The sequence below is a fragment of the Loxodonta africana genome, chromosome 1 (assembly GCF_030014295.1).
Source record: "Loxodonta africana isolate mLoxAfr1 chromosome 1, mLoxAfr1.hap2, whole genome shotgun sequence".
NCBI lineage: Eukaryota > Metazoa > Chordata > Mammalia > Proboscidea > Elephantidae > Loxodonta > Loxodonta africana.
Window position 1 is genome coordinate 46,668,432 of NC_087342.1, and position 17,632 is coordinate 46,686,063.

Genomic DNA, 17,632 nt, shown 5'->3' on the forward strand with positions numbered 1-17,632 from the left:
CATGTGAGAATATTCACAATTTTATGTCAATAGCTTTGAAAATTTAAATGGAATAGACAAATTCCTAGAAAAATATACTTCAACAAAACTGATTCAAGAAGTAAAAGGAATAAATAGCCCTATAACCATCAAATAATTTTTTTTAATTGTGGTTTAGGTGAAACTTTACAGCTCAAGTTAGTTTCTCTTACAAAAATGTATACGCGTATTGCTATGTGAACCTAGTTGCTATCCCTATAATGTGACAGCACACGTCCCCTTTCCACCCTGGATTTCCTGTGTCCATTCAACAAGCTCCTATCTCTTTCTGCCTTCTCATCCTGCCTCTGGACAGGAGCTGCCCATTTAGTCTCCTGTATCTACTTGAACCACGAAGCACACTCTTCACAATTATCATTTTATGTTTTATAGTCCAGTCTGATATTTGTCTAAAGAGTTGGCTTCAGTTCTGGGTTAACAGAGAGTCTGGGGGCCATGTCTTCCGGGGTTCCTCTAGTCTCAGTTGGTCCATTAAGTCTGGTCTTTTTATGTGAATTTGAGCACTGCACCCCCACTTTTCTTCTATTCCTTCAGGGACTTCTGTTGTGTTCCTTGTCGTTGGTGGTAGTGGGGCACGATCTAGTTCTGGTCTCAGGCTGATGGAGTCTTTGGTTTATGTGACCCTTTTGTCTCTTAGGCTAATATTTTCCTTGTGTCTTTGGTGTTCTTCATTTCTATTTGCTCCAGGTGGGTTGTGACCAATTGATGCATCTTAGATGCCCACTCACTAGCTTTTAAGATCCCAGACGCCACTCACCGAAGTGGGATGCAGAATATTCTCTAAATAAATTTTGTTATACCAATTGACATAGATGTCCCCTGAAACCATGGCCCCCAGACCTCCCCTCCTGCTACTCTGTTCCTCAAAGTGTTTGATTGTGTTCAGGAAACCTCTCAGCTTTTGGTTTAGCCCAGTTGTGCTGACTTCCCTTCAACTAAGATAACTCTTGTCTACTATCATCTACTTAGTGAATTCTTTCTCTCTTTCCCCACCCTCATAACCATCAAAGAATGTTTTCTTCTGTGTTTAAAACTTTCCTTCATTTCTTATAATATTGGTCTCATACAATATTTGTCGTTTTGCCACTGAGTAATTTCACTCAGCATAATGCCTTCTAGATTCATTCATGTTATGAGATGTTTCGTGGATTCATTGTTCTTTATTGTTGCATAGGATTCCATTGTGTGACTATACCATAATTTGTTTATCCATTCATATGTTGATGGGCACCTAGGTTGTTTCCATCTTTTTGCTATTGTGAACAGTGCTACCATGAACATGGGCGTGCGTATATCTATTCATCTGATGGCTCTTGTTTCTCTAGGATGTATTTCAAGGAGTGGAATTGCTGGATCTCATGGTACTTCTATTTCCAGCTTTTTAAGGAAGCACCAAATCAATTTCCAAAGTGGTTATACCATTTTACATTCCCACCAGCAGTGTATAAGTATTCTAGTCTCTCCACAACCTCTCCAACATTTATTATTTTGTGTTTTTTGGATCAATGCTAGCCTTGTTTGGGTGATATGGTATCTCATTACAGTTTTAATTTGTATTTCTCTAATGGCTAATAATTGTGAGCATTTCCTCATGTATCTGTTAGCCACCTGAATGTCTTCTTTGGTGAAGTGTCTGTTCATATCCTTTGCCCATTTTTTAATTGGGTTATTTGTTTTTTTGTTTTTGACGTTTTGCAGTATCTTGTAGATTTTAGAGATTAGATGCTGATCAGATTTGTCATAGCCAGAAATTTTTTCCTGGTCTGTAAGTTGTCTTTTTACTCCTTTGGTGAAGTCTTTTGATGAGCACAAGTGTCTGATATTTAGGAGCTCCCAGGTATCTAGTTTCTCTTCTGGTGTTCGTGCATTGTTATTTGAGTTTTATATTCAGTTTATTCCATGTATTAGGGCTCCTAGCATTGTCCCATTGGAAACCCTAGTTGTGTAGTGGTTAAGTGCTACAGCTGCTAACTAAAAGGTTGGCAGTTCGAACCCAACAGATGCTCCTTGGAAATTCTAAGGGGCAGTTCTACTCTGTCCTATAGGGTTGCTATGAGATGGAATCAACTCTATGGCAATGGGTTTTGGATTTAGCATTGTCCCTATTTTTCTTCCATGATCTTTATCGTTTTAGATTTTATATTTAGGTCTTCGATCCATTTTGAGTTAGTTTTTACACATGGTGCAAGGTATGGATCTTGTTTCATTTCTTTGCAGATGGATATCCAGTTATGCCAGTATCATCTGTTAAACAGACTGTCTTTTCCCCATTTAACAGACTTTGGGCCTTTGTCAAATATCACCTGCTCATAGGAGGGTGAATTTATGCCTGGATTCTCAATTCTATTTCATTGGACTATGTGTCTGTCATTTTACCAGTACCAGGCTGTTTTGACTACGGTGGCAGTATAATAGGTTCTAAAATCAGATAGTGTGAGGCCTCCCACTTTGTTCTTCAGTAATGCTTTACTTATCTGGGGCCTCTTCCACTTGCATATGAAGTTGGTGATTTGTTTCTCCATCTTATTAAAAAATGTCATTGGAATTTGGATTGGGATTGCATTGTATCTGTAGACCACTTTGGGTAGAATTGAGTTTTCACAATATTGAATCTTCCTATCTGTGATCAAGATATGTTTTTCTACTTTTATAGGTCTCTTTTGGCTTCTTGCTTTAATGTAGTTTTCTTTGTATGGGCTTTATATCTGTGGTTAGATTTATTCCTAAGTGTTTTATCTTTATGGGGGGCTATTGTAAATGGTATTGGTGATTTCCTCTTTGAAGTTCTCTTTGATTCTCTTTGTTGGTATAGAGGAATCCAACTGATTTTCGAATGTTTATCTTGTATCCTGATACTTTGCTGAAATCTTCTATTAGTTCCAGTAGTTGTCTTGTGGATTCTTTGGGGTTTTCTGTGTATAAGACCATAAAAAAAAAAAAAAAGACCATATGATCTGCAAATTGGGTTACTTTTACTTGTTCCTTACCAATCTGGATGAACTTTATTTCTTTATCTAGCCTAAATGCTCTGGCTAGGGCCTCTAGCACAATGTTGAATAAGAGCGGTGATAAAGGGCATCCTTGTCTGGTTCCTGAACTCAAGGGGAATGCTTTCAGACTCTCTCCATTTAGGATGATGTTGGCTGTTGGCTTTGTATAAATGCCCTTTATTATGATGAGGAATTTTCCTTCTATTCCTATTTTGCTGAGAGTTTTTATCATAAACAGATGTTGGACTTTGTCAAATGCCTTTTCTGCATCAATTGATAAGATCATGTGGTTATTTTGTTTTATTTATGTGATGGATTGCATTGATTATTTTTCTAATGTTGAACCATCTCTGCATACCTGGTTTGAATCCCACCTAGTCATGGTGAATTATTTTTTTGATATGTTGTTGAATTCTATTGGCTAGAATTTTGTTGAAGATTTTTGCATCTCAGTTCATGAGGGATATTGGCCTGTAATTTTCTTTTTTTGTGGTGTCTTTGCCTGGTTTTGGTATCAGGAATATGCTGGCTTCCTAGAATGAGTTTGGGAGTATTCCATCCTTTTCTATGCTCTGAAATACCTTTAGTAGTAGTGGTGTTAACTCTTTCCTGAAAGTTTGGTAGAATTCTCTAATGAAGCCGTCAGGGCCAGAGCTTTTTGTTGTTGTTGTTGGAAGTTTTTAATTACCCCTTCTATCTCTTCTTTTGTTATAGGTTTATTTAGTTCTACTTCTGTTTGTGTTAGTTTAGGTAGGTACTGTGTTTTGGCTGATCTCCGTCCTGATCCCCTGAAGAGCTGTGTATATTAATCTTTTGAATTCTACCTCTGGTAGTTTCAAGAAGTTCTCTTTCTCTGGAAGGTTTCTTGATTCTTTGTTTTGGTCACTTGCTGAAGCAATCATGGCCTGCCTCTTTATGTGATTTGATATTGACCGCTGTCTCCAAGCCCTCAATAAGTTATTATATTTAGTTATTTTATACTTGCTTTTTGTGTTCTAGCTTCTTGTTTTGTTTTGTTTTGATATGACCAAATAGGTAGGTTGTGTGAGCTAGTTTGATTGTTGGCATCTTTGAAGCTCTCATATCCTGCCACCAGGTGGCTAGAGCTGTTACTAGGTATGTTAGCCTAGGAGTCCATTTACTTTTCTTGTGTGGATTCAGCTTAGGTGTCCAGGTCTTCCGTCACCAAGTGTGTGGTGCAGGCTCTCACCTACAGTCCTAGGTGGGCGGGGAGATAGGAGTAAGCACAGGTATCTGAGTGCAGTAGAGGGTCATGTGTTGAGCAAGGCAGGGGGCTAATGGTTGCCCCTGAGTGCCTGGGTAGAAGGCATGTCCTTGTTCCCTACAGCATGTAAGTGGGTGGGTTTTGCAGCTGGACTTCAAGCACCCAAAGCTGTTGGCTGTAAGAACTGGGAGGCATCACTTTTTCTTGGATCCCTGTCGTGGGTGGCTTGGTGGAGTGGATGGAGCCACCAGTCCTCAGGCCCCTGATGAGTGTAGGTGAGGACACTGCTTAATGGGCAGGGTGGTGTCAAATGTCTCAAAATCTGCCACTCTTCCTTGGCTGTTACAGTTGAAAATAGGCTTCAAGTATATACCCTTTTGTACTGTGCTAATAAGGGTCTATGATGTTGAAATGAGTCCACACAAGTCTAGGTTGGGAGGAAAGGCATTCAAAGTCTGTAGACCACTTACGCCTGTGTCTAGGCAAAAGGGCTGTGCCTACCCTGAGTTCCCAGTTTAGGAGAGCTGGCAGACTATTTTTTCCCTATTTGTTAATTTGTTCCCCTCTCCAAAGCTTGGGGAGTGGCTTGGAGCACACACTGGATCCTACTTCTGATCCAGGCGGTACAGCAATTGCTGAAGCTTGACCAGGACCTGGAGCAGAGAGGGAATGGGGCAGGTAAATGGGCGAGAGGTACTTCCCAAAGGGGGAAAGGTTTTTTAGATCCACGTGGTTGGTTAGACACTTGTACTTATATTTCTCCACTTCAGTGACACTTCTCCCTGTTTTTGGAGATATGAGCAGTCTCTCTGCTGCTCGGCTTCTCTTGATGTGGGAAATGCATCCCAAGCACTACTGCTTGCCTCAGCCAGTGTGCGCCAGCTGATCCAGCCTGCAGGGTGCCAGCCAGGTCAGGTCTGGCAAATCTTCACTGCTTCTGAACTGTCTCTCACTCTCCATGTCTTTCAGTCCAACTCCCAAACTTTGTCTTTGATGTTCAGGGCTCCTAGATTGTCATATATAATTGATTCATTTATTTTGGGGGGGGTTGTCCTGTGAGAGGGACCACAAGAAGTGTCTGACTACTCCGTCATCTTGGCTGTGCCTCTCCAAATAATTTTAATGACTAATCCAAACTCTCCCAACAAAGAAAATTCAAGGCTATTTAGCTTCACTAGAAGAAAGAAAATACTTATAATTTTCTCATACTGTTCGTTGTTGTTCTTAGGTGTTGTTGTGTCGGTTCCAACTCGTAGTGACCCTATGCACAACAGAATAAAACACTGCCCAGTCCTGAGCCATCCTCACAATCACTGCTATGCTTCAGCTCGTTGCAGCCATTATGTCAATCCACCTCCTCGAGGGTCTTTCTCTTTTCTGCTGACCCTGTACTCTGCCAAGCATGATGTCCTTCTCCAGGGACTGATCCCTCCTGAAAATATGTCCAAAGTATGTAAAATGCAGTCTCGTCATCCTTGCTTCTAAGGAGCATTCTGGTTGTACTTCTTCTAAGGTAGATTCGTTCGTTTTTTTCGCAGTCCATAGTATATTCAATATTCTTCGCCAACACCACAATTCAAAGGCGTCAATTCTTCCTCTGTCTTCCTTATTCATTGTCCAGCTTTCACATGCATATGGTATGATTGAAAATACCATGGCTTGGGTCAGGCACACCTTAGTCTTCAAGGTGACATCTTTGCTATTAAACACTTTAAAGAGGTCCTTTGCCTCAGATTTACCCAATGCAATGCGTCTTTTTTCTTCTTGACTGCTGCTTCCGTGGCTGTTGTTTGTGGATCCAAGTAAAAAGAAGTCCTTGGCAACTTCAATCTTTTCTCTGTTTATCATGATATTGCTCATTGGCCCAGTTGTAAGGATTTCTGTTTTCTTTATGTTGAGGTGTGATCCATACTGAAGGCTGTGGTCTTTGAGCTTCATTAGTAAGTGCTTCAAGTCCTCTTCACTTTCAGCAAGGAAGGTTGTGTCATCTGCATAATGCAGGTTGTTAATGAGTCTTCCTCCAATCCTATGCCCCATTCTTCTTCATATAGTCCAGCTTCTCAGATTATTTGCTCAGCATACAGATTGAATAGGTATGGTGAAAGAATACAACCTTGACGCACATCTTTCCTGACATTAAACCATGCAGTACCCCCTTGTTCTGTCAGTACAACTGCCTCTTGATCTATGTAAAGGTTCCTCATGAACACAATTAAGTGTTTTGGAATTCCCATTCTTTGCAATGTTATCCATAATTTGTTATGATCCACACAGTCGAATGCCTTTGCATAGTCAATAAAACACAGGTAAACATCCTTCTGGTATTCTCTGCTTTCAGCCAGGATCCATCTGACATTGGCAATGATATCCCTGGTTCCACATCCTCTTCTGAAACTGGCCTGAATTTCTGGCAGTTCCCTGTCGATATACTGCTGCAGCCGTTTTTGAATGATCTTCAGCAAAATTTTGCTTTCATGTGAGATTAATGATATTGTTCTATAATTTCCACATTCAGTTGGATCACCCTTCTTGGGAATAGGCATAAATATGGATCTCTTCCAGTCAGTTGGCCAGGAAGCTGTCTTCCATATTTCTTGGCATAGATGAGTGAGCACCTCCAGCACTGCATCTGTTTGCTGAAACATCTCAATTGATATTACATCAATTCCTGGAGCCTTGTTTTTTGCCAATGTCTTCAGAGCAGCTTGGACTTCTTCTTTCAATACCATTGGTTCCTGATCATATGCCACCTCTTGAAATGGTTGAACATTGACCAATACTTTTAGGTAGAAAATGTCTGTGTATTCCTCCCATCTTCTTTTAATATTTTTTTCCATAGAATCCTCCAGTATTGCAACTCGAGGCTTGAATTTTTTCTTTAGTTCTTTCAGCTTGAGAAATGCCGAGCGTGTTCTTCCCTTTTGGTTTTCTATCCCCAGCTCTTTAAACATCTCTTTATAACATTTTACTTCATCTTCTCAAGCTGCCCTTTGAAATCTTCTCTTTAATTCTTTTCCTTCATCATTTCTTCCTTTTGCTTTAGCTGCTCAATGTTTAAGAGCAAGTTTCAGAGTCTCTTCCAACATCAATTTTGGCCTTTTCTTTCTTTCCTGCCTTTTTAATGATCTTTTGCTCTCTTCATGTATGATGTCCTTGATGTCCTTGCACAACTCGTCTGGTCTTCAGTCACTAGTGTTCAATGCATCAAATCTATTTTTCACATGGTCTCTAAATTCAGGTGGGATATACTCAAGGTCATATTTTGGCTCTCATGGACTTGCTCTGATTTTCTTCAGTTTCAGTTTAAACTTGCATATGAGCAATTGATGGTGTGTTCCACAGTCAGCCCCTGGCCTTCTTCTGACTGATGATATTGAGCTTTTCCATTGTCTCTTTCCACAGATGTAGTTAATTTGACTTCTGTGTGTTCCCTCTGGCGAGGTCCGTGTGTATAGTCGCCACTTATGTTGGTGAAAGAAGGTACTTGCAATAAAGAAGTCATTGGTCTTGCAAAATTCTATCATTCAATCTCTGGCATTGTTTCTATCACCAAGGCCATATTTTCCAACTACTGATCCTTCTTTGTTTTCAACTTTTGCATTCCAACCACCAGTAATTATCAATGCATCTTGATTGCATGTTTGATCAATTTCAGACTGCAGCAGCTGATAAAAATCTTCTTTTTCTTCATCTTTGGCCCTAGTGGTTGGTGCGTAAATTTGAATAATAGTCATATTAACTGGTCTTCCTTTTAGGCGTAGGGATATTATCCTATCACTGACAGCATTGTACTTCAGGATAGATCTTGAAACATTGTTTTTGATGATGAATGCAACACCGTTCCTCTTCAAGTTGTCATTCCCAGCAAAGTAGACTATACAACTGTCTGATTCAAAATGGGCGATACCAGTCCGTTTCAGCTCAGTAATGCCTGGGACATCGATGTTTATGCGTTCCATTTCATTTTTGATGATTTCCAATTTTCCTAGATTCATATTTCGTACATTCCAGGTTCCAATTTTTAATGGATATTTGCAGCTGTTTCTTCTCATTTTGAGTCATGCCACATCAGCAAATGAAGGTCCCAAAAGCTTTACTCCATCCACGTCATTAAGGTCATCTCTACTTTGAGGAGGCAGTTCTTCCCCGGTCATCTTTTGAGTGCCTTCCAACCTGAGGAGCTCATCTTCCAGCACTGTATCAGACAATGTTCCATTGCTATTCATAAGATTTTCACTGGCTAACGCTTTTCAGAAGTAGACTGCCAGGTCCTTCTTCCTAGTCTGCCTTAGTCTGGAAGCTCAGCTGAAACCTGTCCTCCATGGGTGACCCTGCTGGTATCTGAATACTGGTGGCATAGCTTCTAGCATCACAGCAACACACAAGCCCCTACAGTACGACAAACTGACAGGCACTGTTTAGGTAGTAAAAACTCATTGCCATCGAGTTAATTCCGACTCATAGTGACCCTATAGGACAGAGTAGAACTGTCCCATATTGTTTCCAAGGAGCACCTGGTAGATTCAAACTGCTAAGATTTTGGTTTTCAGCCATAGCTCTTAACCACTGTGATACCAGGGTCTCCTTAAGTAATAAAAAGAAGGACGTATGCCTCAATTCATTTTTATGAGTCAAGAAAACCTTGATAACAAAACTCTGTGAGGATATTAAAATAAGAGAAAAGTCACAAGTTGAGCTCATTTATAAACATAAATTCAAAAACTCTTTAAAAATATCAAATATAATCCATAAACTTATAAAAAGAATACATCATGACCAAGTTGGGTTTATCACAGGAACAAGGTTGGTTTAACATAAGAAAATCTGTTGCTATAATTAACCACATTTGCATATTAAAGGAAAAAGTCTATATAAACAGCATTAATAGATGCAGAAAAAAATCTGATAAATTTTAATATCCATTAATGATAAAATACCGTAGAAAACTAGGAACAGAATGGAACTTCCTTAATTTGCTAAGGGGGTCTCTCGGTCATCTAACACTGCTATAACAGAAATACCATAAGTGGATGGTTATAAAAGTTTTTTTTTCTCTCACCATTTAGGAGCATAGAAGTCTGAATTCAGGGTGCCAGCTCTAGTGGAAGCCTTTCTCCTCTGTCAGCTCTGGGGAAAGTTCCTTGTCTTAAATCTTCCCTGGTCTAGGAACTTCTCAGCGCAAGGACCTCAGGGTCCAGAGAACATGCTCCCTTCCTGGTTCTTCATTCTTGGTGGCATGAGGTCCTCTTGTCTGCTTGCTTTTCTCTTTTATATCTCAAAAGAGATTGACCCAAGGCACAACCTAGCCTTGTAGATTGAGTCCTGCATCATTAACATAACTGCAGCTAATCCTCCCTCATTAACATCATAGAGGTAGGATTTACAACACATAGTAAAATCACATCAGATGACAAAATGTTGAACAATCAGACAATACCAGGAATTATAGACTAACCAGGTTGACACACATTTTTGGGGGACACAATTCAACCCATAACATTCCACCTTTTGGCACCCCAAAATTCATGTCCTTGCTGCATGTAAACCACATTCACCCCATATCATAGCAAAAGCCTTATAAATCAACTCCAAGTCCTAAATTAAAAAAATTACCGTCATCTATGAAATCTAGAATACAAGTTTTCTGCTTCCAAAGTCCAATGGCAGAACAGGCACAAGCTATACATTTCCATTACAAACGGGAGAAATTGAAGGGAAGAAGGGATAACAGGCACCAAGCAAGTCAGCAGAGCACATTACTTTAGTTCTCCAGTTTCTGAGACCATTTAGGCAATGGCCCTGCTCTCCAGACTCTGGGTGTTGGCCACACCATCTGGATTCTGGGCGAAGGCCCCTCTGCCCCGGGCTTCAGCTCTGCCTTACAGACCCACTGGAATGGCAACTTTGCTCTCTCATTTGGGCAGCCCCATTCTCCTAGTTCATCTGAATAGCGACCCTTTCCCACGGCCCTGGCAGGCCCCGTTCTTCTGCCAACAAGTCTGGTCTTCTTTTTGAGTTGGAGTTTTGTTCTACATTTTTCTCCAGCTCTGTCTGGGACCCTCTATTGTGATCCCTGTCAGAGCAGTCAGTAGTGGTAGCTAGGCACCATCTAGTTGTACTAGACTCAGTCTGGTGGAGGCCATGGTTGATGTGGTTCATTAGTCTTTTGGACTAATCTTTCCCTTGTATCTTTAGCTTTCTTCATTCTTCCTTGCTCCCAAAGGGGTGAGACCAATGGAGTATCCTAGATGGCTGCTCACAGGCTTTTAAGACACCAGGTGCTACTCACCAAAGTAAAATGTAGAAATTTTTCTTTATAAAATATGTTATGCCAATTGAACTAGATGTTCCCCGAGACCGTGGTCCCTACAGCCCTCAGCCCAGCAATTCCATCCCTCAGGGAGTTTGGATGGGTCTATGGAGCTTCCATGACCTTGCCTCATACAAGTTGTGCTGGCTTCCCCAACATTGTGTGCTGTCTTACCCTTCACCAAAGTTTCTTTCATTTATTGGCTTAATTTGAATAAATTTTTATTAGTCCACATTCCCTCCTCCACTGACTTGGAATTTATATGTTCTTTCTATTCTTTTTACGGTCCCTAAAAATTGCAGTGCTCATCCTTAACTTATCAAAATATAATTTGTATCAATATTTTTACACACTTAGATGGTTAGACAGAGAACCTACAAACACTTCAACTTCTCCCAACTTATATGCTATTGTTACTGTGTATTTCCATAGTTTACTTTTTAATTTAGTACTATTGCTGCTTCATAAGTCAGTATTCACCAGATTCTTTGCTCTTTATTACTTCTTGCATCTTTAAAATTTCATCCTGCATCACTTTCCTTCTACTTGAAATGCAGCCTTTAGAATTTGCTTAGAATTTTCTTAAATGAGACCCTGCTGGTGCTCTTCCTTCTCAGTTTTTATTTGACAGAAAATGTCTTTATCTCACCTTTATTCTTCAAGGAAATATAATTTCAACAGGTATAGAATTATAGATTCACAGGTTTTTTTCTTTCAAAATAATAAAGATATTCCACTGTCTTCTTCTTCTTTTTTTTTTTTCCTTGCTTCCAGAGGTTGCTGTTGAGAAATCAGCTCTTATCCTAATTCGTTTGAGTGCACCTTTTTTATCTGGATGTTTTAAGATTTTCTCTTTGTCTTTCTACCATTTCACAATGGTGCATCTAGGTGTGAATTTATTTTTGTGTTTCAAATTCAGCTTGACACCTGTTTGGCTCTTAGAATCTGTGGATTGAAGTCTTTAATCAGTTTTGAAAAATGCAAAATCATTTTTTTACATATTGCCCTTGCTCAGTTTTTCTCTCGGTTTTTCTTTATGTTAAATGTAAGTTAGACCTGAGCTGTTCAACATAGTAGACACTGCACACATAGCTGCCGAGCCCTTGAAGTGTGGCTAATGTTACTAGAAATGTGCTGTGAGTGTAAAATATCCACTGAATTTCAAAGACTTAGTATAACAGCAGAATGTAAAATATCTTACTTTTTTTTTTTTTAATATTTATTGCATGTCAAAATGATACTTTGGATATATTGGTTTAAATAAAATGTAATATTAAAATTAATTTCGCTTGTTTCTTTTTACCTTTTTGATGTAAAAAAATTGTGGCTACTAGAAAAGTTAAAATTACATGTGTGGCTAGCAGTATATTTCTATATACATAGCAGTATATTTCTGCAATAATCTGTCTCACTGTGTCCTCTATATTTCTTACCCTCTCTCCTGTATTTTAGATCTCTCTGTATCTTCTGAAGGAGCCCTGGTGGCACAGTGCTCCATGGGGGAAAGATGTGGCAGTCTGCTTCCGTAAAGATTACAGCCTTGGAAACCCTAAGGGACAGTTCTACTCTGTCCTATAGGATCAGTTTGGGTTGGAATTGATTCAGCAGCAATAGGTTTTTGTATCTCCCTGATATATTATAAAAATTTTCCTCCAATGTATCTTTCAGTATATGCATATATTCAACATATCTATTTTAAATTAGTCCTTACGTTTTTAGTTTAGTTTAGTTTTTAGTTTTATGTTCTTCTTGTTTTTATGTCTGCTATACCACTTTTGAAGAGCTCTGGTGGTGCAGTGGTTAAGCACTCAACTGCTAACTAAAAGGTCAGTGGTTCCAATCCACCAGCTGCTCCCACAGGAGAAAGATGTGGCGGTCTGCTTCTGTAAAGAGTTACAGCCTTAGAAACCCTATGGAGCAGTTCTACTCTATCCTATAGGGTCACTATGAGTCAGATTCAACTTGATGGCAATGGGTTTGGTTTTGGGGTTTTGTAATACCACTTTTTGTTTTCCTTTAAACATTTATATGTTTTAAGCTCCTCTTCTACATCTTCAAACTTATTAAGCATAGCTATTTTATGATCTGTGTCTGATAATTCTAATATCTGAAATTATTGTGGAGTAGGCTCTCTCTGTTTTCTGTTATTTCTTCCAGTGTTTGATCATGGACTCTCATTTCCTTGTGTACCTGTCTATCTTTGTCCATGATACTTGAAAAAAAAGTACAAATAATTTGAGGCCTAGGATGGTGGTACCTTCTTTCAGAAAGAATATTTTTGCTTCTACCAGTTGTCTAGGTCATGACTAGTGCATGACCACTTTGATCTAAGTTCAAGTCTTGAGGTTCCCAGACCAGCCAAGGGAACAGAACTGGGCTGCAAGTCAACAGGAATGCTGGCTTGCTTCTTGTTCACTCTAACCCTGAAGTTAAAACCTTTGTGGGTGGGGAGCTGAGAAAAATGGTGAAGTGAGTTGATACTCCCATCTACTCCCCCAGCAACTAACACTGAACGACAAATAAAAACAAGCATAGACTGAGATCTTAGAACTCCAGACAGCAGCCGAGGAACTGGAGAATTGGTGTGAGTCCAGAAGCAGGGGAGAGGAGGAACAGGGTCATCACAGAAACTGAGAGACCCTATCCACTAACACTGGGTGGGTGAGCTCATCCCAGCCATTTTTGTATGGGAGTGGGTAACACCCCAAGCAAGGAACACAAAAAAGAAGCTTATCTGACTTTTTTAAGATGGTGAAAACTGGCTGTGGGAGTTCACAGGCTGTGCAAGTGGGAGGGGGTGAAGGAAGACCTTAATGTTGTCTAAGAACCTCACTGAGGTGCCTAATGGGCACTAGGACCAGAAGAGCTGCAAGGGCAATGGCAAAAGAAACAGTCCAGACTGACTGGCAAGCAGGAGACAGCCTCCAGCAGGACACTATGTGTACTGGGTGTGCCAGGGTAGTGGTAATGGTGAGGGACAGAACAACAACAACAACAAAAAAAAACCTTACCATCACCACAGTAAGTTGATCCCCACCATGCATACCAGCAGAGATGTCTGGCAAAAATCCACCTCCTGTGCATGCATATTGAATCCCAGAGGCCAAACATATAGATCTCTAGAATTTTTCCAAAATAAACAGAAAAAATTCAAAGAAAAGATAGTAAAATGGCTCAAGTTCAACAAAAACTAGTAAAAAACACAAAAGTACAAGAAAAGAAGGAACACTCAAAAGCAAAACATGAAGAAGAGGAAATTTTTCTTATGGAGGTGAGAATAGTGCAAAGAATTGATAATTTTGAGACTATGGTGCTAAATATGTTTTAAAAAAGCAAGAAACACACAGAAAACAAACTAGTGGAGTTTAGGAAGCAAATAGAGGAACAATATGAGAGATTCAACTAGGAAATTGAAAACATAAAAAAAGAACCCAAAGAGAACTACTGGAATTGAAGAATAAAACATCTGAATTGGAAAAAGCAAGAGAAATACTCAACAGAGTTAAACAAGCTGAAGATAGAATATCTGAATTAGAAGACAAAATATCTAAACTCATCGAATTTTCAAAAGAACCATGAGAAGAGAACAAAGAAAAGCAAACAAACCTAAAAAAAGATGGGGGATTCAATTAAGAAATCTAACATCAGAATTTTTGGAGTCACAGAGCACCATGATACCAATAAAGGCATAGGAACACTTTTCCAAGAGATAATCAGAGAGAATTTTCTAGATCTGAGCAAAGAACCAAAGCCGCAAAATCAGGAAGCTAGATGAACCCCAATCAGAACAGACACAAAAAAATCAACTTCATGACATATCCTAATAAAATTCTGGAAAACCAAAGATAAGGAGAGAAATTTAAAGCAACAAAAGAAAAACTCAATTTCACATACTAAGTGTCTTTCATAAAAATCAGGGCAGATTTCTCCACAGAAACTCTAGAGGCCAGGAAACAATAGAGCCATGTATACAAAATACTGAACCAAAACAATCACCAATCAAGAATACTTTACCTAGCAAAATCATCATTTAAACAAGAGGAATAATCAACACATTCCCAAACAGAAGCTCTGGGAATTTGCCACTACCAGACCAGTTTTGCAAGTATTACTCAAGGGAGTACTCCAAGTGGAAAGGCAAGAATATTAAGAAGTAAGTACAAACTAAACCTATTGAATGTAGGTTGTACATTGATGTTAATGGAGAATTATCGACAGAAATTGGGACGGGAGGAGCATATCAGGAATAGATTTATTATGTGAAGGTAGTATGTGAACAGTTATTCTTATGCTAGACCCTGCAGTAATTTTTAAGTCATTAATATAACATATGTGGTAACCACTAAGAAGTCACTAAGAAGAAACACTCAGGAGAAAAGAAGCAAGTTAACAAAAAGATTCATCACAAGAAAGCACTCAAATACAAACAAAAACAGAAAAATCAGTGTAAAAAATAAACAAGATAACAAAACACTCAAAAACAAATAACAAAATGAGTGAGGTAGACAATTCATTTTCAGTAATAACCTTAAATGTAAATGGTCTAAAATCCCCATACGAAAGGCAGAGAATAGCAGAATGGATTAAATAAACATAATCCATCCTTTTACTGTCTACAAGAAACCCAACTTAGACACAAGGACACGAAGAGACTGAAAATAAAAGGATACAGAAAAATATTCCATGCAACCAGTAAACAAAAAAGAAGAGGGGTGACCATACTGATATTAGATAAAATAGACTTTAAATCAAAATCTGTTACAAGACCTAAAGAAGGACATTACATAATAATAAAAGGATCAATTCAACAAGAAGACATAACAATTATAAATATGTATGCACCTAACAGCAATGCACCAAAATACATGAAACAAATTCTGACTAACATGAAAGGAGAAATAGACAACTCCACAGTAATATAGGGGACTTCAACATACCACTTTTAATTATAGACAGAACATCTAAAAAGAAAATCACCAAAGACATTGAGAACTTAAATAAAACTATAAGCCAATTGCACCCAATAGACATATATAGGACACTCCACCCAACACCAGAACGATACATACTCTTCTCCAGTGCACATGAATCATTTTCCAGAAGGGACTATATGCTAAGTCACAAAACAAATATCAACAAATTCAAAAAAGATTGAAGTCATACGAAACATCTTCTTGGACCATAACAATATGAAACTAGAAATCAACAACAGGATAAATAAGGAAAAAAAATGATATGGAAACTAAATAATACTCTACTAAAAAATTATTGGGTCATACAAGAAACCAAATGTGAAATTAAAAAATTCCTAGGATCAAATGAAAACACAGCATATCAAAACATTTGGGATATAGCAAAAGTAGGACTCAGAGGGAAATTTGTAGCAATAAATGTCACATTAAAAAAGAAAAAAGATCCAAAATCACTAACTTAAACTGGCAGCTTGAACAAATAGAAAAGGGAAAACTAAAGCAACCAGAAAAATAAATAAATAAATAAAAACCAGGGCAGAAATAAATGAATTAGAAAATAGAAAAACAATTGAAAGAATTAGCAAGGCCAGAAGCTGGTTCTTTGAAAGGATCAAAAAAATAGACAAACCACTGCCTAAATGACAAAAGAAAAAACTCCAGAAGAGGCAAATAACCAAATTAAGAAATGAAATTGGTGACATCACAACCAATCCCTCAGAAATAAAGAAGATCATAAGCGATTACTATGAAAAATTATATTCCAACAAATTTGAAAACCTAGAGGAAATGGACAAATTCCTAGAAACACACTACTTACCCGAAATATCATAAACAGAGGCAGAAAATTTAAACAGACTCATCATAAAAGAAGAGACTGAAGATGTCATCAAAAAACTATCACCACCACCATCAACAACAAAAAAAACAAAAAACCCAAGACAAGATGGCTACAATGGGGAATTCTGCCATGCATTCAGAGAAGAGTTGACACCACTCCTACCGAACCTCTTCAAAAACATAGAAGAGGAAGGAACACGACCAAACTCCTTCTATGAAGCCAGAACAACACCAATACAAAAACTAGGCAAAGACATCACTCGCAGACACAAAAAAAGGAAAAAAAACTACAGACCAAAAAAAAAAAAAAAAATGAACATAGATACAAAAATTGTCAATAAAATTATAGCAAACAGGCTACAGCAATAAATCAAAAAAATCTTACACCATGATCAAGTGGGGTTTATCCCAGGATTACAAGAGTGGATCAACATTAAAAAATAAATTAATATAATTCATCACATAAATAAAACAAAGGAAGGGAATCACATGATGTTATCAATTGATGCAGAAAAGGCATTTGATAAAATTAAACACCTTTTCTTGGTAAAAATTCTCAGTAAAAAAGGAACAAAAGGGAAATTCCTCACCATAATTAACGGCATATATGAAAAACCAAGAGCCAACATCATACTCAACAGAGAAAGGTTTAAAATATCTCTGAGAATGGGAACAAGGCAAGGATGCCCATTATCAACACTCTTATTCAACTGGAAGGAACTCCTAGCCAGAGTATTAAGACAAGAGAGATAAATAAAATGTGTCCAATTGGAAAAGAAGAAGTAAAATAATCACTATTTGCAGTTGACATGATCCTATACATAGAAGACCCTACAGATTCCACAAGAAAACTGCTGGAACTAACAGAAGAATTTAGGGACGTTGCAGGATACAAGATTAACACACAAAAATCAATTGGGCTCCTCTACACCAACAAAGACTATGCCAAAAAAGAAATCAAGAAAATAATACCTTTTGCAATAGCTCCAAAATCAGTAAATTAACCCAACCAGGGACATAAAAGACTTATACAATGAAAATTATAAAACACTGCTACAGGACATGTACAGAAATGGAAAGACACCCTGTGCTCATGGATAAAAAAAAAAAAAAATTTTTTCTTTTTTTTTTTTGTGCTCATGGATAGGAAGGCTTAATATAGTGCAAATGTCAATACTGCCTAAATCAATCTACAGATTCAGTGCAATTCTGATACAAACCCTCAACAACAGTCTTCACTGTAATGGAAAAACTAATG